The following is a 23,806-nucleotide window of genomic DNA, read 5'->3' as shown; positions in this document are numbered from 1 at the left end:
CCCTTAAGATGGGCTTGTCCTTGTTAGCACTTGGGGGATACACTGAAGCATTAACACTGGGATGTTTTCAAAGGAAAAAGAGGGAGGGCTAGACCCCCAAGATTTCAAAAGTAACTGCTGGGTATGAGCACATTTCAGAAGATTGTTGTAAGAGGCTCAAGTGTCCAAAGACATTGGTTCTGAAAGGCATTCAAATTATATGACCCAAATGTTAAAGAACTCCATAACCTTAAAAACTTGAGATGTTGGCTGATGGTCTCTTTTGCAAGCCTGCCCCCAAATTCTGCCAAAACCTGACTTTGCACACCTGATAGAGAACCTCACTGAGGGGCCTCGCTCAGAGCACCATTTTTGCTCTACGGTGCTCCAGCAGGATCTGTGTGCATGTATGAGCACACAGTGATATATGAGACTGAGGCACATAATCGGAGCAACAGTTCAGTCTGTTGATATATTAGTGTAATACTCTGGATGATGCAGGAGTATCAGAACAGGCCCATCTGATAACATGTACAAGTAATTCATCACCAGAATGAGTTGCTTCAATGATGTATTACTCAGGAAAAAAGAATGCACCATCTAAAGGGGGAAACAGGTCCAGCAAAAGAGGAAGCTGTTTATTTCTAGGGTGAAATATTCACAGAACCTACAGGGCTTCCTCGTCACCAACACACTGGCACTGTGCAAAAACACATGATGTACATCCCCTCTCTTCACTCCCACCTCCGGGTACAAATCTATTTAGTTGGCCACTGGGAACAAAAGAAACTTCATTTCATACGCACTAGAACCACAAACCTGAGTGCTGCATTCAAAATTCATATTGAGAATCCCCTCGGATTTCTTCAGAGTGTGGGATCTGCAGTTTAAGCACTTTACAACTTTGCAGATTAAAATAAATTCGATGAAGTGATTTTTAATTTCTTATTCTGTATTGATTTGCTTCTTTTCTTTTGGCTTTTTGAGCCTATTTAATTTAGTCCGAACTAATCCAGTTGGCTAGCGGGAGGAACGGAAGGGAGGGGAGAAGAGCCTCTTCTCTAATAAATCCGGAGTGGCTTGCATTCTCTAATATCTGCTGTGTACAAGTTCTTTGTATCTGCAGAGATGACAGTACAGTGTAATGAGAAATGATTTTGAAGTAGTAATTTAAACCCTATACAATAATGACACCAAGAGATAAATAATTAATGTTTCACATTTTTTCAGTGCTTTTCATCTCAAGGAGTCTCCAGACTCCTTGCAGTCTTTATAATTGACAAGAATCAATTCACTCAGTGTTCACACATATCCATCTAAACAGAACACAGACCCTGCTAAATAACATGCTAGGCACAGCAGAAGAAGCTTGGACTGGAAGTGAAGAATGTTTCACAGCAGAGGAGGCTTCAGGAAACACAGGAGATGGTTGGCCAAACCAGGATTTGGCTGGAACTCAGGGTTTATCATCTGCATATTTGCAAAAGGTGCCACCGAGTGGTTTAAAAACCCTCAGGTTTGTCTTACTGCTCATCTGATGTAGGTAAGCTGGTAAAGGAAATAGATGAATCTGTGAACTGTTAGTCAGAAGGCCAAACTAGGTGACTAACATCACTTGCTGGCATTCAAAGCAATGAAAACAGATACTACTCTCAAAGTCTCCTGTAGCAGCTGAGCACTTGCAGCTCTTAAGCTGGAACCAAGTCACCACTGTGGCATTTTGTAATTTAATACAAGTCATCTTCCTTAAGCCACCTTTCCAGTTCAGAAATGCAAGACCCTCTTCTGAAGAAAAGGCCACCTTACACAGTGTATCCACCACCCAGCTACTCATCAAAAGTAAGCCTGCTGATTTGGTAAGGCTGACATGGTATACAGCCACAGAACAGCCCAGCTGAGAATAGCATTCACAATAATCCTCTTTATAAACCAGCGTACAAGGAACATACCAAGTTACACATACTACAAAGAAATAGAAAGAGACTTGTTTTTAAAGCGATTGCCATAAAGTATTTTATGCTTACCACCACCACCTTTTTTCATGCTTGGAGAGGCAATAATTTCATTAAGTGATTAAGTGCTTTTATTCCTCTGACTCATAGTTCATAAGACATACGAGCATGAATTTCAATTAGTGTTTTTTTACAGAGAAAATAAGATAAGGAAAACATTCCTGAGCAATGTAGAAAGGGTGAGCTAAACTGTTCTTAGTAGCCCTGGTATAAATCAGCAGCAACTCTATTGAACCAGCTGGAATATATGGATGTAAAACTAGTACAATACCAGAACACAAGTCAGCATGACCAACCTTCTATTGCTCAAGCAGCTTTACTAAAAGCCAAAGTTAACAGTTCTGTGTCTGTCAGAACTAAAACCTTCACTTCAAGTGAGTTTTAGCACAGGCATGCAACTATGTACTTAATTCTGAAGGAAACAGGTCTGACGCTCTAAGCAGGACCCTAACCCCTGTAGCTGGATACTTCGCTCCTATGGCCTTTGCATTGACACTACCTCAGGGTGCCCTTTAGAAATATCCCTCTCCATTAAGGCCAAAAAAACCTGCTCTTAAGAGCAATAATCCTGCAGCTATGAGAACAGGCAGAAGTCCAACTTCTCCAAAAATCCCCTTCTTTCCACTGATCATTTTCTTTCCAAGAACACTCTCCTTTCCCATCTTAGCCTACCACTGGCTGCTCAGAGGTCAGAGTATGCTGGTATAAAACAGTTAATCTTACCTTATTTTCATGCCCTTTTTTCCCCAGCCCAGGTTTTTCGTTCTCAGCTTCAAAAGCTATGCTAATGTCCTCAAAGTTAGATATGCACCTCATACTATTTTTCTCTAAAAACACTTGGTATGATCTTAAAATTTTGGTTCCACTCTCCTTGTGGGGTGAAGGTGGCAATGTGATCATGGCAACCAAGGCTGTTCTGAACTAGAAGATTACTACCATAATGTAGTGCCATAGATAAACTTTCACAATAATAGTTCATTGTTTTACCTCTACTTCCACAAAATAAAATAAAACCAACCAGTTACCTTCCTGGAAAATATGCAGCTTCCAGGAAATACACAACATCCAATCTCTGGATTGTAAAAAAAAAAAAGCATGTCCTTGTTTTGTGTAATTCAAAACAGGGAGTTGAACAGAAGCCTAGAGTATCACAGCCAGGAGGCTCCCATTTTCCTTCTGGTTGACTTAAAGATACATTTGTCAGGCAAACTTTTAGGCAGAATAAGTGGGAGTTCCCAAAGGCAATCTTTTGTTTTCACCTTTCTTATTAGCCAGAGATATTCAGCCAGTGCTAACCAAATGTTCATAGCTTCATGTGGAGGAGGAGGATGAAGCTGACCACTCCATTAGTTAAGATACTAGGAAAGGAGAGGGATAGTACAAAAGCCGTGCAGCTCCTGAAGTTTGAGCTAGCTGGCTAAGCACAGTTGATATATTTATACTTAACACTTCTTTGGATGACAGCATTGGAAATGGATACACACACAATCCTGTCTCTCTCCTTCAATCCTAAACAATGTGAGGTCCAAGTTTGTTCTCCTTGGCTAGAGAGTATAATTCTCTACGCATCTTGACAGCTATAACAGCAGTAAAATCTGTTATCAACAATAGACCTCTCTGCCTGGGCTTACATAAGTTTGTAACCTAAACATTTGCTTTGCTTTTAATTGCCAGGTTACTGATGGAAAGATTCCCATTCCGTAGTGTAAAAGGAAAATCTTACAACTTCCTGGTTCCAAGCAAAATGTTAAATCCACTCTTGGCTGCAATGATTTTAACTAGCTTTATACCAAGCAGGATAGTACAGTTAAAGTTCTGTAGCAGTTTTAAGTTGCTAGGAAAAAAAAAAAAAAAAAAATCTAAGTTCATCTAGTGCTTTCTTTTAGTGTGAAAAACCCTGATTTTCCATGAAGTCCTGTGTAATAGTTTGGAAATTCAATGTTTCAGTTGCTTTTGCTTCGAGAAAACTAATTGCAAAAGGGAGCAGCTGAAGAGATAGGAGTTTGATTTTTCTATTATAGAGATGCTGCAAGGAAAGAACTAAAATAGATCCTCAGGAGAAGCAGGTTTCTGTCTGAGCCCCAGAAGTATTGCCTTGGTCTGTACCAAACCCTCACTGTTTTCTCTCCCTAGGAGGTAATAATTTCAATTTCAACGGTTGTCATTCAATTACAAAGTAGAAAGTTTGCTATCACCAGTTACTGGACATGGACATTCATGGAAGTGCACAGTGGGCTTTTTTCCTGGTCTTAATATTTATCATGTAGATCAAATAGTTTGAGAAGGTTAAAGGAGGAGGGGTAAGTGCTCAGAGACATCAGCTGAACACCATATACTGTATTTGTGATGCCTTGCTTGCCTCCAAGTCAAGGCCTTTGGGGATGTAGCTGTAATAAATAAGCAACATCTATTTCATTCTCTAAAATGCCTGTCCAATTTCTGGAAGAAACCCTCCCTCAGTGGAACTAAAGCTGTTCTACCAGGCACAAAGAAATAAGCCCTCCGTCAGCTTTGGCTGCCAGAGCCCCACAGGAGTCAGAGGAAATATTCCAGTTACGCTCCTGAAGTTCTGGCTCCAAATGACAAAGCAGCATGGGAGTTGCAACAGTTTCATTTAAGTCCGAAGTTAAATGAAAATCAGCTCCTAACCACATAGGTCCTTATATTATACTGAGGCAAGAAGTGACTGTAGATTTTCCTGTCACCATACCAGACTACAGTCTTAACCATAAGGCCATCCTCCTGTAACAGGGAGGAGAAAAGCAGTTTGAGGGAACAGATGCTGTAGCAAAAAAGATTCAGAAAAGGACACTTGTGCCAGAGGAGAGCCAGAAAAGAGACTACACTGCTGAAGCAGAGTTTACTGAATACATAAACTCCTGAGCATGCTGATTTCTTTTGTGTCTATGAGCAGGAAGAGCTGGGGGGGGGGGGGGGGGGGGGGGGGGGGCAAAAATAAACCCATACAGACCCATTGCTCTAATAGCTTTTCAAGCATGCAACAGAGAATCAGACAAGCTTCCTGAGCAACAGCAGAGAAAGTTTTGCCTTGTAATTAAGTACTTCTCAGATGGTTTAAAGTAGCTTTGTTAACCACTGAACACAGGGGACCTTCAACAAGATACATCCAGTGAAATACACATTTTTGCCTCCTTGCTGTTGTCTCGGCACTAACTCAGGTCTATTTTCCAAAGGTCAGACTAGTAGAAAACCTGAGCCTGGCCAAGAGTTCCCTCAAATCAAGCTAACTTTTTTCCATGTTTCAGTGAATTTTGAGCTAGGAACTGCAAAGCACACAGAGCATTAAACTTTCTCCAAACAGATAGCCACTGGCAACTGACACTGACCTGCTCTCACACTTGCAGTATAGTAGCATACAGTCAGTTACAGCATCTCAGTTAAGAATCAGAGATTCTTGACCATTGACAGCAATCTCCAGGTACACCCTTTGACAACAGATTTTACATAATGTCAATAAAAGATGAGCTTTACTAAACCCATAGAGGAGCAGATTAGACCCTCTCAACACTAAGACTAGCCTTGTTGTAGATCCACATGATTATACCTTCCAGTGAGGCTCAAGTTCCTTTGGGACAGAGAAATAAGTCGGACAATGATTATATCTCCAGCAGGGGACATCCATTCCTCAGTTTGATCTGTTGTCTGTTCACTTTTCCTTTTATCACTTGTGAATGAGAGCAGCATGGGTGATGGCCACTGCTATCGAGTGCCACTGATTCATTTTCATCCCTGTGTTGATTTCATATTGATCAGTGAGATGAAACAGAGTTATTGAAATTCTGTTTCAGCAAAACCATCCCTAATGCTTCTGTTCCGATGTTTTAACAGAATGCAGATCTCTTGCCTTCTCTTGTGTTTCTTCACACTGCTCAGTGAAGTTATTTATTTCTTAAGACTGATCCAGACCCTTTTCCAAAGGCCCTGTTGTGCCACTGTACAAAAACAGTAGCAGCAAGGGAGTTCAGAATGAAAGCCATGGTCTAACAAGATAAATATTAACTCAGAAGTTCAGATTTAGGAACATTATCCCTGTCTTGCGCATGCAGGATTTCAGGATGGAAAGACCAAGGTGCTTAGCCCTTTTGCACTGGTAAGGAGATGTCAAGTTCTAGAATTAAACCCTATTACCTAGTCCACTGTCTTGAAGGAAGGAAACTTCTTTCCATTTACACAGATGCACAGTGTACACCATCTCTCAAAGACTCTGCTCATTTTTATGGTGGCTTGACATCAACAGCTTTGGTTAAAAAACAGCTTCCCTGTCCCTCCTTCCCCAGGCAGAACCACTGTGAGCTACTGTTTGGGCTTTCGCCTGCAAGGAGTGACAATTCTCTCCCAGGGCACTGGCAGAGAGTTAGCCGTTTCCTGAAAAAGTCACGAGTTGAATGTGCCCTAATAAATATTCCTCAGTTGTCCAGAGTAATTATTTGTGATAAAGGCCAAATATCTGATTCTGATGAGTGTGTCCTTACAAGTTTCTGTGGCCTGTAAAACTGGCAGGGCAAACAAACACCTTTCTACATTTTCATACTTCAAGTTGAGCTAACAAGTCAAGTAATTATCAGGGGAATTAGCTTGGATAACTATTGACACTGACCCTGACCACCAGACAGACTTTCCTCTATCCACAGCACTGCTTAGCAGTTCTTTTCAGGGTTTCTCCAGTGAATGTGAAGGTAGGGTTAACCCTAGAAACTCTGGTAAGTACAGGAGGTGAGGTGAGCTCAGTAATGTGCTCACAAGTAATGTGCTGAGGCCCCCACACTGCTCCGGAAAAGGAGCATTAGAAAAAATAATGGGAGCTTTTGAATACAGTTCTCATGAAAGGACCAGGTTGGCCCCCCAGAGACGGATGGCCATGGTTTATTCTCAGAACTGTGACAGCACAGGCTCTGGCAACAAATCCCTCTGCCCCCACCACCTCTTCTTCTGAAAACATACACCTCCAGCTAAACCCCAGCCTGCACGTCCCAGCCATAGCTTGAAGGAAACAGATAATGCAGCCGGTTTGTTGGTATACCGATACATTTGTGTTATACTGGTCGTTTTGACAATGTGGACACCCTTCAAATCAAAGAAGGTCTTGATAACTACCAAAATTATTCACATCAATCACAAAACAATTGTTATAAGGAAACCACACTTAGTCTTTCCTGACCTGGGCTAAACTGACAACAGCATCAAATCAAGTCCATTTTGCAGTAGCCCAGCATGAGCCAAGAATAGCAGGAGGGAAAAATAACATTTCCTACTCTTTCTAGAAAGAGGTGAATGTAATATACCTGGGCCTGTTTATTACCTGCAGTCTGTTATACCAGCAATAATTCAAGGTAGTATAGCTAGAATCTTTTACTATGCAGTCTGTTGAGCAGCCAACAGTTCAGGGTTAACAGGTTACGTACCTGCACCTGTTTATTATGCAGTCTGTTGTACTACAGATTAAATTGCTTTTTCTTTCTACATACGAAAGGACTGGGATTTTACATCTTCAAGCCAAATACCACATCTTTCAGAAAAACTTCATCTCCTCTTGGGCCATCCCCTGTTTTTCCAACACTTGCATTCTTTACACCAGACATGCCTGCTAACTGCTTCTACTGAAGAGCGAGCTCCATGCAGCTGTGGTCTCCTTTCTGACAGCTCCATGGTTTTGCTGGCTTAAAGCAACATCATGTCTTCTTGTATCACACTATCACAATCAAAATGCAGACATGGAATGAATATTTGATGCTATGCGGCAGCAAAGGACCAGCAACAAAGCTCCCCATTTCACAGAAAGCATCTTTGTGCAAAGCATGTTTCAGCTACAGCTCCTTTCCTGCTGCTCTGTGTTGTTACAGGTTTATCTCACAACTTTCTATCTGAAAATCCAATGTAATAGTGGAATGAACTAAACATATGAGAATAATACAATGCAAAGAAATCCAAGGACCTGGCATATCCCAGCAAGAAACAAAAATAAATCTTCAGCAAACCTGTCTTCACATTTGCCTGCTGGATTTAATGTTTCAGATAGCTCTCTGAACATGTCAAGTCTCAAATCACAACTGCTCTGCACAGTTATCTACCAGAAAGGGACAAGCTCACTTGTTACAACCACTAACATAACAAATACAATCATGGTAGTCTTGTACTGTTCCCCTGTTGCAACCTAGGGACTGTAACTTCTGCTTTTCTATACTTTCAGACATACAGAACTGAAAGGGAATATAACAGCAGCAAGTCCACTGTGTTATTAACCCCTACACAAAAGGCTATGAAACATAAGTTCCCTGAAGCCATTTTGAGGGTTTAGGTAGGACTTCAAAGGTCGACTAGCACTGTATTAATTCAGAAGGGTAAGTTTCACTTCTCAAGATAAGAGATGGTAGCATCAGTACTCGCCAATATGTACCCTAAAAAACTTTCAGCCGAATTCCACCCTTAGACTCTAGGGGTATCTCTCTGATAGTAACTTCGATTCAAAGCCAGCTCATTCCAGCAACATCAAATAGGTACAAAATTAGTACAAGAAGGAAGGGGGGGGGGAATCAATTTGGAATAATTCTACTTTTACATGATTGTACTTATTTTTTTTCTACCTGTTATTGCATATTCAATTCAAAGTTTTCACAGCCATAAAGCAACTGGTGCTGAAAGGGATTAACTTCTCCTTATTCTGCTAATAGAGCAATTTTCCACTTGTCACTAAAAATCTCAAGGTAGGAGGTGTTTGCAGCAAGGGTTACATATGAAGAAAGGGGATTTGGCACAGGCTGCAGGACGTAGTATTTATCTGCAGATGTCAAAATTTCACAAAACAGCTGTCATCCTTGTTTTACAGACAAAAGACCCTGTGGTAAAATAATTCACCCAGAGGTCTCCCACTATGCTAGAGATTAAGCAAAACTTGGGAAATCCCAGTTATCATGCCAGCTGGAACTACAACTCGTAGTGAGATTAGAGGAGTAGCTTCACTGGGTAGGGTGACCTAATCCAGACGTTTACCACTTCTGCTACCAGAAGAAGGTGCTATTCCTCTCCCTTCTGGTCTTGCTGCTTATCCCCACCAGCCCCAAACTCAGCTGACTTCTCTGTAAGTCACTTCATTTCACTAGTGTCAGAAGACTAGCCCAGGGGAAAAAAAAAAAAAGGAAAAAGAACAAGCAGCCAGGTAGGTTTTTGCCTTAGCCACTGCAACAGAGAATGAATGAAACCCCATACCTAGAAGCAGAGGAAGGAAAAGCAAGACCTCTCGCTGTCCCCTCAGCTATGAAGGGTCAACTGGCTCCAAAACTACAATTCTGTACATTAATATGCCACACAGCAAGCCCAGTAGTTACATTACTGTCTACCACAGGTTAGCATGCCCTTAATTTTTTTCAGACTATACAGTGTTAAACAGTTCTGGAAGGTAGCATCTTTCACACAGTACTTTTTTTTTAAGGGGGGGAAGATCTCTCTCTCCTTTGGCAGCACCCGCTTGTCTGTTATAACAAGATAAATATTCTTGGCTTGCTCAAATCATGTTAAGGAGCCCTTTACAAGGCTGAAAAAACTACATCTCTGCCTCAGTTTCCTCTCCTCTGAAACAGGATAGCACATCCTTTTTCACATGTCCGTCCATTCATCAAAAGGTAGGTTCTAGTATAACAGTACTCTTATTTCAGACAAAGACTATAGTAATTAGTCTAATACAAATAAAACTCTGCGCAATTAGAGAGCAATGCCTGGTAGACTCACTCCAGATACCATATCCCCTCCTAATGCCTCACCTCCACATTCTCCCTGGCCTGTGCTGCAGCTAGTCCTTTAAAAGCAATCAGCCTTGGTGAACTCCTTTGCCTCCTCAGGAATGCAGCAGGGTTATAAGAAAGCAGTTCTATCTATATGGAAATGCAGATTTCAAATATATCCATCCTAGTAATCAAATCCAGTGGAAACAATCCCCTAATATGGAGCTAATAAAAGTTGATTTTAAGTCAGCCTGAAGCTGTAAGCAATAAGAAGCAGATTTATAATGGCGACTTTCATTATTGTTGTTTTTGTTTTTTTTATAGTCTACACCAGCATAAAGCTATTGGTCACCTTGCTACTGAATTTACCTGTATTCCCTAACCTCACTTAGTTCAAACCATGTTTCTTCTTCCATTCAAATGACTAAATCTGTCTGCCTACACACAGAGGTTGGGTAAATCATGGTAGCTTAACTTACTTCAATAATTAGTCTGATAAGAAGCAAGGCATCAAGCCTTTTTTCCCCCCACATGCTTGCAAACACATGCCTGGTGCTGTTAGAAGAGGGCAGTGCCGCCCCGGAATTATTGATCAGTCCTTGAAATCCTGTTTCAGGTACTGATGAGACTGTTAACTTCAGGGTGAATAACAGTCTGTGTAACTAAGAGAGATGAAAACATGAAAAGTCCTGTGACCTAATATGGTCAAGTGAAATTCCCCCCTCCCCACTTCCTCACCTTTAGCTATAAAAAGCAGCGAAAAGGATCTCTATGTCATCAGAAATGAGGAGAATCAATCTCTTCAGTGGTGCAAGGAGATGCTTCCACAAACACAGAGGACAACACTCAGTGAAACAGACTTGTTGGTTGGCAGGGCCAAGCAGCTTACCAAGTTGCAAGCAGAAGCCAGCTGAGGAACACAGTACATATTTAAAAAAGACATGGAGATATCAATCCAGCTCACCCCCAGTGGAATCAGTCTGGCAGAGTATGCAAGAAACAAGCATCCTTCCACCTCAGTAATCTCCAGAGGATTAAGTCATCTTTATTAAATCCCTTTTGGGCCAGTTTTATCCATGGTAAACACACCATTTAAAACAGAAGAGTCACCACAAATTGTTTTGACCTTTTATGAAAAAGACAGTGCTGCCATAATATGACTGCTGTATGATTACGCTCTAATATCTGCGCCTACCATCAGATCAGATAAGCATTATCCATAAAATTCACTACATGACTGAAAACAATTAGTGTTAATCATTAGTATGCTTGAATTCCAACAGAATCTTTTTCAAGACCAGAGAGCACAAGTCAGTACATCATTTAAGCTTCTAGCTGTATAAATTAACAATATTTTCCTGTAGCAAAACAAAAGTACAGACACAACTATAAGCTTATTTTAATCAAGACAGATCATCCCCTGAGACCCTAAATATCAAACCAGTCCATCTAGGACCTTCCTCATTTCAATCAGCTAGTGGCAGTGAAGAGCGGTGAAGCATTTCTGCAGAGCTTATCCATATTTACCATTGAAGAGATATGCATGTGAGCCTCAAAATCTCTAGGGCTTGTCCACTGTGTCTTTGTGCAGCCAAAGTAAAAAACAGGTCCTTCCGTTTTAACCCTCCATCACACAGCTACCTGGGACTGCAGAGGACCAGATCTTTTGTATCCAAGCCTATCTGGGTCATTCAGTTCTACTTAGAGGTCTGGCAATTACCTGACAGACAGGAGCTTGAGCATATCATAGGTGTATCCCCAGAGAAATTTAGAACCAATTCAGGAATATTAGGGTTGTACTTATTGCAGCAGCAGCAGAATCAGACCCTCCGCCTCCGAGGCCGTCAGTCTTCTTTCATTGCCATTAAATGTACTGAAAGGGAGCTTCCCAGAAGAGGTTAGACTATCCAAAGTTTCAGCCTGCTTTAACATAAAGGCAGGCTGCAATTAGTAACATATCAGACATGCTTCTCAACAAAATATCTTCCCTTTTCCCAGCAGCATAACCATAACAAAACACCACTTTGACACAAAGCTGAAGGGCAAACCCCCCAAAACTTAGAGTAAGTCATTCATAATTACCAAATAGTTCAGCAGCTAGCAATCAATATATTATGCTGTTTAAACATAAAGATATAAAACTAAAACCTTAGTGAAATCATCATTTTTTCTGCTAAATAAAAATCTGTTCCTCTATTTGTCAGCTGTGGCCAAAGGGATCTTTCACTGATATTATGAAACACAAAAATAGAAGAGGCCATATCCTGCATTGTAATTGGCAATTTAAGAAAAATAAAGTTGTGATTTGAAGGCTTACATTGTAATACTAGTGATTAGAGGAGACCAGATAGGAACCCAAGACTCTATCAGCAGCAAGCGAGAGAACTCCTCACTTGATTTCCAAGAGAACAACTCAAAATACAAATCAGACATGCAAGAGGATAGGAGTCAGGCCTAGCCTATCCATCCAATTAGGACAGCTTCAAGAAAGTTTTCCTTTTTCTCATTTGGATCTGATCATGAGCTAGGAATAAATCAGGGCTACAATGAAAGGAAATAATTTGGTGGCATTCTAAAAGACTGTCTTTTAACAGCTATTTAGAGGCAGAATAAAGAGGTCTTCAGTGGTTACTAGCTGTATCAAAGGGCTGAATGAATGTCAGATCTCCCACACAGACCTGTTGGGATACTCTGTTCAAAACACTGATCCCCCCCCCCCCCCCCAGTGGCTACTTCTACCAGAAAGGTTCATTGACATGGTTTTAAAAAAGGTCTTTTGGGGAGAAAAAAGAAAAACAAAACTTTTAAGTGTTATTATTCCACTTTAACACACAAAAGGCTTTTATTTAAAAAAGAAATTACCATTCCAAAATTCACTTCAGAGTTGAAGGCAAAGCATTTTGAATTCATTTAAGATTTTAGATCTGAAGCAGTTTTAGGTCTATGCAGTTTTGCCTTTTTCATCCCCAAAGCTCCTTTGCAAAACAAGCCAAGATTGTCATCACAGTTTCAGGAGGAGTGAACGACTTGTGTGGCTAGGACAGAACGTAACCCTACTCTCAAGCGGTTTTGCTGTCCAGGGCATAGATCTTTCATCTGTCCAAAGCACACTCCTTTAAACCATATTTTGTGCAGGTCTGAGCAACATCATACACAAAGCAGCAGGGAACAGTCCTAAGTAATCTATTCAAGTTAGAGTACACAGATATACCTATGGTAAGGCTCTTACCTGACAGGATTCAGGAGTACTGAATCCAACAGAAGTCCTCTGTGCTTGGCAGAGCCACACACCTTAATTACCCACCCAGGTGTAGCCCTGTTTCCAAGACTCCTACAGATAGAAGTCCAGCCTAATGCCATTTAGTTTTTCACTAGCTGAGCATCTGACTTAGAATCTGTTAAATTTCCCCTAATTGTGATTAGCAAGACAGCAGGTTCAAAACGCTATACATACAAAATTATGCCAGGCATATAAAGGACAGGGGTATCTTTGATCTCTGGAGAGACAGGAATTGATTCCTATTTAGTCTAAAGTTACTCTCTAGATGCGTTAAGAACCTTAAATTGACTGTAAGCAATTTTTTCCTCAGACTAATGTAGTGGGATGTAACTAATTGAAGTGAGAATCAGGATCTAGAATTCAACTTGGGCTTTTCACAGCTTGAAAAGCTCAGTGCCACACTGCAGCCAAGGTTTATAGGTAACAAAACCAAACTGACAGCAGGCAGATTTAAGTCTTTAGTCCAACATCTATACAACAACTGGTACAACAATTCTGTGGAACATTTTATAACAGATTTTCATATGACAAAAGTGTAATATATTATTTATGATAACAGACTAGGTTGGGAATAACCCAGACTCTTGACATCATTTCCAGCATTGGGCTCTCCAGGTAAGTCCAGCTGCCCTTGCAAATGCTTTTACCATAGTAGCAAATGGCTCCTGTACCAAGTGGCTCAAACATCTTCAGTAAGTAATTTTGAGAAAACGGGCATCCCTGACACTTCTTGTAGAAGCATTTATATGAAGTTTGTTGTTCATTTAAGCTTCAGTATCACATGTAAATTCTGAGGAGAAAGAAACATTAACAATCCACATGTGTCTAAACATTCCTCCACTATTCAACTCTTAGCAGAAAGGCAATATCATACATTCTGGAGGAGAAGCCCAGCAGAGAAACACCAGAAAGCCTCCTAGTTTCAGGGAACTCCCAGATTCTATTTTTATATTTTATTGACTTATTCTGTGAAGATGAGCAAGTTGTTTCCCGGCTGTGGCCTTTCTAAACTGTTGAGCAAAGCTTTATATAATTTAATAGTCACATGAGGCTTTATTAGAATAAAAAGCTCCAAGGGCTTTTCCATTTGTGATTACTTAATACATTCATAAAACCAACAGTGTGCAAAATGCCTTAGACCCTAATTAAGACAAGTTGAAACCAGAGACAATACCACATTGACATTAAGGTTAGCAATGTAATCTGTTGGCAGAAGACAGCCATGTAAGCCAGGGTAGGGGTATTAAATGCTTTACTGCAGATCAGTGTATGTTGCAGAACAATATCCTGGTGCAGTACCTACTACTATTACTACCAATGGTGGCATCTACATGGTCTTTGAGTAATTACCTCTTTTGGGAAAAAAAAAAGTCTCACATCTTGGTTACCCGTATTATCTTCCACATGTTCTGCTCAACTGTACATCTGTGATGGCAGCAGACCATGATGTCCAAATTTCTTTCCAAGACACACACAGGGATGTGAACCCCAAATAGCAGGCCATGAGTCACTCTTAGCTACACTGCAAGGTCAGCTTAGTTTCCTTTCACCTATATGGTCTCATTGACTTGTATATTCATAGTAAGAACATAGAGTACAGGCACAGCCCTTCCCTGAAGACCTACAGTTATAATATAGGCCTTTGGATTTTTCTCCCTTACAGCTGTTTCTCTAACTGAGAAAGCAACATGTTTACAGTGATGTTGTTCATCATTCCTGGATTGTACAGAGCTAGTGGTAGATTCTCTCAAGCTTGTGTTGAGTGGAAACATACTTGTGTTTACTCCTAATATTTCTGCATGCGGCACAACTCTACTGGATTTCCCTCTGGGGTCAGAATAGCTGGATACATTTCAGAAACATCAGGCTCCCCAGGGGAATAGCACCTCTCTCTGGCAAATATTAAATAGTATTTTCTTCTGGCAGCACGTGTGAAGTACAAGCTTATTTACAGTATTAACTGGTGAGCTTTTGTGCATGACTCCTATGTGATGCTCCAAAACAGATACAGAACAAGAAGTTCCTGTGATTACTGATGTTGTGAGCAGCTATGATTTTTCAGAGGGATGAGGCAAACAGGATTACAACAGCCATTTATTTTTAAGTGGAGAGCAGTTGCCCAAAGTCCCAGGTACAGTTATTTCAGGGTAAGAGTTTACCATGTAGAAAAGGGAACAGCAGGCTTCAGATTAAGCTTCCAGCCAATATCTCTTATCCAGCATTCACTCCAGACACCTGCTGGGAATGTTGTTAATATTACCTCCTCCTTATAAGGACTACTTACTCCCCAGACACATACACACATTGTTAGAAACCCAGGTTAGAGAGCAGTACAAACAGACCCATGAATTTTTTTGTTTACAGAGCTTTGGTCTCCAGTGCTTGAAAGGATAAAATTGCCTGTAATAATAACTATCAAGAAAGCTCTTTGGGTAATTAACAAAGCTGACATGACAAACCAACCCAAAGAGGCAATTCCCCCAGCTCCAACATGAAATTAATGTATTATTTCTGTCCTTTCAACATTGCAGTCAGAAAAATCCTGTAAGTCAGGGCAGTAAGGTCACCTCCATGACTTCATTGCGGGCAGATCATCAATAAACTATTTGCTGCACAAGGTATGTTTATTTTGTCAACGTGCTGATTCCTGTTTTGCCAAGGAGTTTCAAATCAATACCCAACCATTGAGACTTCCAACCTGCTTCAACCTCATGATTATTTCTATCTAGTAGCAAAAAAATATCAGTGGAATTAAGCTGCTAGACCACCCTCCCTCCTGTCTTAACTCAGGATAAATATAAAGGAGGGGGAGGAAGTCTCTTTAGAGATAAGATCTGGCACACCCAAGAGCACTAACTTTGATACCTTTACCACTCAACACAAACTCCTTCTGTAGCTGTCACCCCCAGTGTCCTACATTCTCAAAGTTGCCCGCCACTCAGGAAACCTTGGGATTTTTGCATGCCAGTTGGCAAAACATATTCTAGTAGCAAGGGCTACACCAGAAGTAAATGCAGGCTGGATAAAGGCAGGATATGGTTACTTAAACCACAACTGAGCATTAAATTCTGCCAAATCTTAGAGGAAGCATGAGGCCCATTTATCTATACAGGTACCCACATTCTTGATAGCACAGTTAAGTGCATTGAGTTCTCCCAGTGTACAGAAGAGCCACTTGTTCCAACAGAATTTGCAACTCAAGACTCTCAGACTTGGAGGAACAAGTGTCCCTTTCTGTCCTCTTCAACATTTAAGTCTCCAGTTTTTCAGGGTGGCAGCTATACTTAGACTGTTTTCTTTTCTAGGCTCCTATATTTTTTTTATCATTGTCAAACAGGACTCTGTTCCACCTAGTATAGATGCCCTTTAGTCCCTTACTGTCTATCTTTAAAGCACTTGACAACAGGCCAAACCTGACTTTGGGTATAAACACCGCAAACAGATTCATATTTTGTGACTGCTCATTTGAGACAGGGTAATAAAAGCTTGTTGACTTACAGCAAGGCAAGCCATACTTCGGGGCAGGGAAATCTCACTTCCTTTATTGTTCTTCATTAGATACAAGTTGTTTTAAAAACCCCAAGGCTTTCAGTCAAAGAGGTTGGCAGGATAAGTAAATAAGGGATACATTTTAATAGGGGAGTTGTCAGCATGACCCCTTCTTTTACAAAATAGATGTGACAAAAGACAACATACTCCCCACCCCTTATTGCATTTGTAGTACATTTCAGAAGAGCAATGATTCCTTCCCAAACCCTAAACTGACATGGCTTCATATAAATCAATCTCCTATCACAGCCAGGAGAGGAAGAATAAGACAGAACATCTCCTCAGCATCTCTTTAATATCAGCATCTAGCCTGATTGCTTGTATACTCATTTAAGATAAGGTTTCCTAGCAACCTCAGGGATTTGTAATTGACATTGGGCTTTGAGAAAGGCTGCTTTTTACATCCACTGGTTTTACCTCTAAGGAATAAGTATGAACTAACATATAGTTATAAAATTGATTTTAGTTGAAGTCAAACATCTTGGAAGAAGTTAGACATTTTAATATTAGAGACACTCCTTTGGGTGGCAAACCTGAATCTTAAAAATGAGATCCTAGAATTCTGCAGCTCTTTTTGCTCTCACATGATGGTAAAACCTTGATGGGCTGTTTCACATATACCAGTGTGATTTAGATAGGTCAGGGAGATTTGAACAGTATAAATCTCAGATACCAATGCAGTTTCAGCACTGTAAGAGTCAAAATTACATCCTTTTTTCTGTAATAACTAGAACACCTAAGACAGACAAGACATTCCTCTTTTCCTAGACTCAAGTATTACAGCTTTTGCTGTTTACTGTTTTTCACTACCAATAAGAATGAAGTAAAATATTCATGTGCTATCATTATTCTAATGCCTACAAGGATAGGAGATGCAGTTACTAGCCATCATGCTGCTGGAAGGAGCCAAAAGTTATCAGTATCATTACTCAGCTTAGTTTTACGATTATTGACATTGGTAGCATTAAATTCTAACTAGTCAGCTACAAAACCTATGGTGAAAAGCGTGAAACACCCATAAGCGTCATCCTAGAGGTAAATCTATGTTACATGCACAGAACTAAAACCTTACTAAATAAGACAAATGGCCCAACCAGCATCTGAACAGCTAACTGCATTAAGGAAATATAAAACTGTCTCTAACCATGACAAATTCCTTACACAGCTCCAGCTACACAGCTGGACGCCCCGCCTTCCTCACTCCCTTTCCTGGCCAACACCAAAAAGAACAAGCCAGCTGTAATGCCGGGACAAGTCAAGAGCTGCTCACAGAAGGAAAGAAATATATTGGCTGAGAGAAAACACAGGAAAAAATCTCAGCTTAGCAGAGCATGTTACTTAAAAGCAATTGAAGACAATGGTTCTATTAAAAAGCCAATAGGAGACCCTCTGTGTAACAGCTTTGTTCCTCGTGGACAGACAGTCACAACCTCAGATTAGGGGAGATGGAGTTTAAGCTTATAGCAGAATGGAGACAACTCTCCAAATGTGAGGCACCCATTGGTGGCAGAGGACACAGGCACAGGAGAGAGAGGCCCATGACAACAGGAAAGTCTATTTTCCACGCCATGTCTGGAAACAGTAAAGTGTTTCTAACAGAAGTCATACAATTGGATGAAAGTATATGGCAAAGGTAGCAGCATTAGATAAGCTTTAATCTATTATTACCACTGAAGTTGCAGTAATAGATTTTTTTTTTAATTAATAAATTAGACACAAAGAAAAGCCTGAACCTCTACAGTCTGACCCTTTGTTCCTGTATGCTGAGCATGTCCCCTCTGCATCTGTTTCCACATAGGCAGTGACTGACACAGTAACCTCTACTGTATGCTCTATGCTTTGGTCACAGGTCCATCCCCTCAAACAAGATAATTACTTGCCATCTTCACTTTATCTAAAAGTTATTGACAACTGATCCATCCCGCCCTACATCCAAGCTTCCTCTAGTCCATTGGAAACCCATCTACTATGAGCAAGACACACACCTATTCAGTGCAAATAAGAAGAAACAAAAAAAACATACTCTGCCAGAGTTACACATTAATGTCAAGTTAAGGAGTTACTCTGAGCCACAGCTCTATTCTTTCCATCCTCTACACAGGCAGTGCAGTGATAAGAGTGTTAAATGGAAACAGTTGAAAGTGTTTAACACCTGAGCATTTCACCTGACTGAAGAGGTGCTTGGGCAGAACTAAATGCTAAAGGAATGGGCTACTTCACCTTAACAAAACATTTACATTTTGATACTAAGTTCTGAAACACCTGTGAACAGTTTTGGAACATTACACTAATACTGACATACAAGCTAAGCTTGTATCCAAAGTAGTCTTACTGAAATAAAAATACTGCCATTTAACCAGAAAAGCACATTAAGTGGTTTTCCTGGTGAGAACTTTGAAGTGAACTTTCACTTTCAAGTGAACTAAGAACAAGCGGAAAGGAAACTGTGCAGATAAAATAACTATAAATAGCAGTTACATTTGGGTCTTCCTTCACTTTAAGTATTTTGGGGTTCTCATTTCAGAGTTCCCCTCCCCTTAAACCAGCAGATTTCCACAATGATGAAAGTCTTTCCCCAGCCAACTCTACTGCAGATTTTGCTGCTTTAGATCACTTCTCCATAGGCTGAAGTGGCAAAACCCAGCAATAATCAAACACTTTATTTCTCCTTTCAAGAACTGCTGTAGACTCTGGGTCAATTAGGACTAGCAAAACAAAAAAGACAGGTAAAAATCAAAGTGACAAAGTCAAGCTTGGAACCATATTAAAGCATGGGATAAAGCTCAGATGTAACATGATTTTTAGACTAAATAACCTGCTCATCTGAGAGCTCTTCCACATCTTTAGCTTGATCTTTGCTGTTCATATAGAGTAGGCTGCAAAGGTCAGGAAATATCAGATAGAGAAATGAGCTCTTACAATCTTTACTATTACCAGGATACAGGCAAAAGGAAGCATCTTTCTGCAGTCTTTGGCACAACAAGCTTTTCAATAGTCAGCTTAGACATTTGAGTAACTAAATCCCTGTTGCATAGCCTTTGAGTTGCATAACCTTTGTATTGACAGTAGATTTTCAAGGTTGCTCTGAGGGGTTTTATTCCTTCTCCCCTCCACACAAGCCTCCTGCATAGCTTTATTGCTAAAAGGTTACCAACAGCACTCAGTTTAGAAATTGAGACAGCAAAGCCTACTGCTTCTTTTAGAATAAAAGCAGGAAGGAACTATTCTTTTCCTCAGAAGGAAAAAAATACAAATTTTGAACAACACTCATCACTCAGAGCCCCCTTGGCCTCATTTAGCACCCTGAGACCGCCAGGATTAAACATGCCCTGGAGCCATACTACACAGTCCCTCAGCCATAACACAGCACATTCATGACTTCTATTTTAATAGTATCCCGATACTGTAATTTCAAGCAGGAACCAGCTTTTAAGCCAGCAGAGATCCCTCAGTTCCTAAACCCATTACTTTTGTCAGTACTTACTGAAGCATCTCAAACTTTGAGTGGGAACAAAGCCAAGCATTGCCAATAGAGAACATTACCAAAACACACTAGCACCCTTCTCTCCAACTAAAAAGCTGCTTCATAACCTTCTATTGACCAGGCAAACCTCCAGCAATGGATACCTTTTAAGTTGTACCAGAAGCAGCAGTTTTTCTGCTTTAACACTTCCTTCATTTCCATTGCTTGAATTGCTCTCCCTTTTTCAGGATGCAGAGTTTAAACCCTACTAGAGATCCTTATGGAGTTCTTTGTCAGGGGCTGCAGGCCCAGAGCAGGCCTGAGGCTTGCTACTCACCAAGATGCCATTTCCCTGCTGGACAAGAGCTGTTCCTGTGTAGTCCCAGCACTATAGTGGCACCATATACCAAACACACCATCTAGTTGAAAAACAAACAAAAAGTTTATTTAGCTAGACACAAATCTCCTCAGAGAAAGCTGCCCTCAACAACCAGCTCTCTTCACAGAACCAACCCACCACAGCTCCCTCACAGCACCATTACTTACTTGAGGCAGCAGCAGGTCCCTAAGCAGCCTAGGCCAGGACTACAACAGTGCTCCACACCCCACCACCCCCTCACAAAACAGCCACCTTCCCGCCCTTTTCAGCTTTAAATTCCCGCCTTCCTCCACAGGTGGGGCTGGGGAGAGCAGCCCCTCCCGGCAGCCCCCTCAGCTGCGGCCCAACACGGCCCAGCTGGGCCGGGCAGAGCCCGCCCCGCCCTGCTACAAAACCCCGCTCTGAAGGGCCTCGCTTTGCCTAGAGATGGTTGTTGTCTCCTTCTCCTCCTTCCTCCTCCTTCCTCCTCCTTCCTCCTCCTTCCTCCTCCTTCCTCCTCCTTCCTCCTCCTTCCTCCTCCTCACCTCAGCTGCCCGGGGTGCTGTTGAGGCATTCACTGCTCCTCCTCGGCTACAGGTACCTGTGGCCGTGCTTACCTCAGTGCTAGGGTTGCTGCACTCTCTTATTTTCTCCTTGTCTTAAATGCTTGGCTTTAAGTGATGGTTATCTTTGTCGGGGGTCTGTAGCTAGGTCGTGCTTTGAGGCAGGGTTTGGTTAAGCAATGCAGGCGGAGGCCATGCCCGGGGCTTGCCCTCCTGAGGGGGGGGTAAGTCCAGGCCTTAGGCCTTGCCTCAAAGCCGGGGCTGGGCCCAGCCTGGTGTAATGCACAGGGGCTTAAAGGAGGCTCTTTGAATTTTTGCCCTTAGCAGCACTTAAGCCTGGGCTGCTACACTCTGCCTCTGGTTTTTAGTCTTTAGCTGACCTTACCTGCTCCTGCTGCTCCTGTGCAGCAGAAGGAATCTGGATGAGGAGCCAAACTTAATGGTTTAGGCTCGTCTTGGGCTGTGCTCTCTGGTTTCCCTCAAGTGCCAAGAGGGCACAGAGAAGGGGAGGGGGAAAAAAAAAATCCCTCAGGCTTTAAAAAATGTCATTTTCTTACCCTTTGGGCCCTTCTAATGTATTATTTTGTCTTATCTGCTGTTTTTATCATGCTGTAACCTGGTGTGCTTCTCAGCATCAGAGAACATTGCTTTATTGTGACATTTTCAAATGAAAACTACATGGCAGTAATAGCTTTCCAAAGAGTGTTCATTTAGCTTGGCAATGTTTATGTGTGGCAAGGATAAGTGTGTGTGTGGGGGGGAACCCAATTCTACATAAAACTGGTGCTTTGAGCAAAACTCTGATGATTATTTAGCAAACAAGCTTCACTATTAGAATGGCAAAGAGGAAGATTGCATATCCAGACTAAATTACACTTTACAGGGAGATGGCACAGAATGGCTTTCTGCTGAGGTTATGCTTAAATTATAGCTGTTGCTAAAGCAAACAGCTCACAGTTTATATGTGAGTTTGAATTATGTATCCAGCAAGCAGTATGTTTATGAAAAAAAAAATGAAGTCAAGTCAATAGATGGCTAAATTGCAACCACATTTGTAAAGGACAAAAATAACTGTGGTAGTAGGGCATCAAAAATGAACCACAAACATACATTATTCACTGTTGTCCAGCACTCTTAAGAGAAACAGTTTGGCTCTTGAACACCCCAGGAATTATTGCCAATGATAAAATTGTAAAGTAACTAGATAAGTTTCTGATGCTTGTGAGTGTTTAATGTTTCATTTGGGCCCTTCAGTGCCTTAAAGTTGCCCAGTGCTTCAGAGAAGTATGTTCATAAATGTATACAGTGTGGTGGTGAATGGTTTAGGATGTGTTCTGGAGGTGTTACTGTAGTAAGATGACTTGTTCATTTGTGTCAAGTAGTAGAGATAACCAGGGTTTGGAGGTCATGTGAATTTGTTACCTCTATTGCATGAACTGGAGGTAATGCTTTCAAAATGGGTTAGATAATTTGAAAACAGTGGTCCATGGAGTGCTGTGGGGCACCTCAGGGTCCTAATGCACATAGGCACTTATTTTTTTTATGTTAAAGTGCATGAAATATCTAGAGATTTGATTTTAAACATGGTTTGAATTTAGATGTGACAGCTGGGGCAGTTCTCTTCCTCCATCTGTGTGCTCCACCTCTCTGCATAGGTTATGATCTCAACAGCAAGGAAGGCAGATACAGTTCAGCTGCTGGTCTGTTAGTCTATGCCAAAAAATGTCATCACTAAGTAGTGAACCGTGGCTCAGGAATTGCATGTCTGTTTTGCTCTCCTCATACAGCAATGGTAAGCCCTTCTGGGGTTGTGGGTCAAGTGTGTGGGGAAAGTCCCACTAGGGAGTTAGTGGCTGAGCCAGCACCTCCCAAGAGATCTGTCCTTGCTCTGCTACTAAAATGCTGTTTAGAGTTCCAGCACTGAGAGCACATGCTGAGCAATGCTTCATTAAGTTCATAATGCCTAAGTGTTACAGTGGACATAAAGGTAAACCTCAGCAGTGTATCTCTTTCATTGGGAACCATTTGCTTGTTTGCTAATATTGTTACTCTTGCTGTCTTCTAATAAAACTGGGCAATTGTGTTCCTGTTCCAAGAAAATTGTTATTTTTTCTGTTGTTATTGATGTGAGTGGAACATATAAAGTCTCCAATGAAGATCAAAGTAGTATTGTTCTAGTTGTTTTATCATTACAAAGGGAGAGGTGTAAAAGACAAACAAGACCTAGGCTTTCTCTGCCTGTTGGAGTAGAATTGTGCTAAGTAGAGTCCTAGAAGAGACCATGGATGTTCGTGTACTGCATATTTACTGTACTCTGTCTAATTGCTTTTAATTGGAAGTACAAGCCTTAAAATTGTGATCCAATAACTGTAATGGTAGGATTGTCAGGACATTCTCCTCACCAGCCTTTTTATTAGAACTGAAGTAAAAAGATAATGCAAGATTCAGTCAAGCATTTTCTCTGTAACATTTCAAACTGTCACTTAAAATGTACAAACATTCCTGAGCAAGGGAGATTTTTTCCACTCCCACCCTTTTATTCCTTTGTGATAACTCCCCTAACAGTACCTTTGACAGCTGAACATGGTTTCTGACTTGTGATCAAGTCACATACCACAAGAGAAATCAGTCAGTTCCTCCCCTTGTCTTTCCCTTCCTCCCCCTTTCCTGTGCAATGCCAGCCCTGTGAAAGTCAAATCTCATGCTCCCACTATCAAATAATTACTTATTTATGCTATCATTTAGTTAATGCTTTATTACCCCAGGAACAGTTTTAACCTAGGTGAGGGGGGGAAAGACTGATTGAAATGTATAGGAAAACTGTAACCTGCAAACTGAAATGTGAAGAGATGGGAATATAACTGGT

General features: G+C 41.1%; 1 long non-coding RNA gene across 1 annotated transcript in view; it reads right to left on the bottom strand.

Moving 5' to 3' along the window:
* The window catches only part of LOC148055026 (uncharacterized), a 48,006-nt gene extending 27,377 nt beyond the window's left edge, over nucleotides 1-20,629 (bottom strand). Inside the window, exons 1-2 of the long non-coding RNA XR_015705960.1 lie at nucleotides 20,566-20,629; nucleotides 20,357-20,438 (exon numbers count right to left, since the gene is read on the bottom strand). This is a non-coding gene — a long non-coding RNA (uncharacterized LOC148055026). The remainder of the gene's footprint in view (nucleotides 1-20,356; nucleotides 20,439-20,565) is intronic.
* Between the last annotated feature and the right edge of the window lie 3,177 nt (nucleotides 20,630-23,806).

This window comes from Nipponia nippon, unplaced genomic scaffold, assembly GCF_047370975.1.
Source record: "Nipponia nippon isolate SJK-2023a ecotype South Korea unplaced genomic scaffold, ASM4737097v1 scaffold_27, whole genome shotgun sequence".
NCBI lineage: Eukaryota > Metazoa > Chordata > Aves > Pelecaniformes > Threskiornithidae > Nipponia > Nipponia nippon.
Note: the sequence above shows the minus strand (reverse complement) of the source record. Positions and strands in the feature narration are given on the sequence as shown.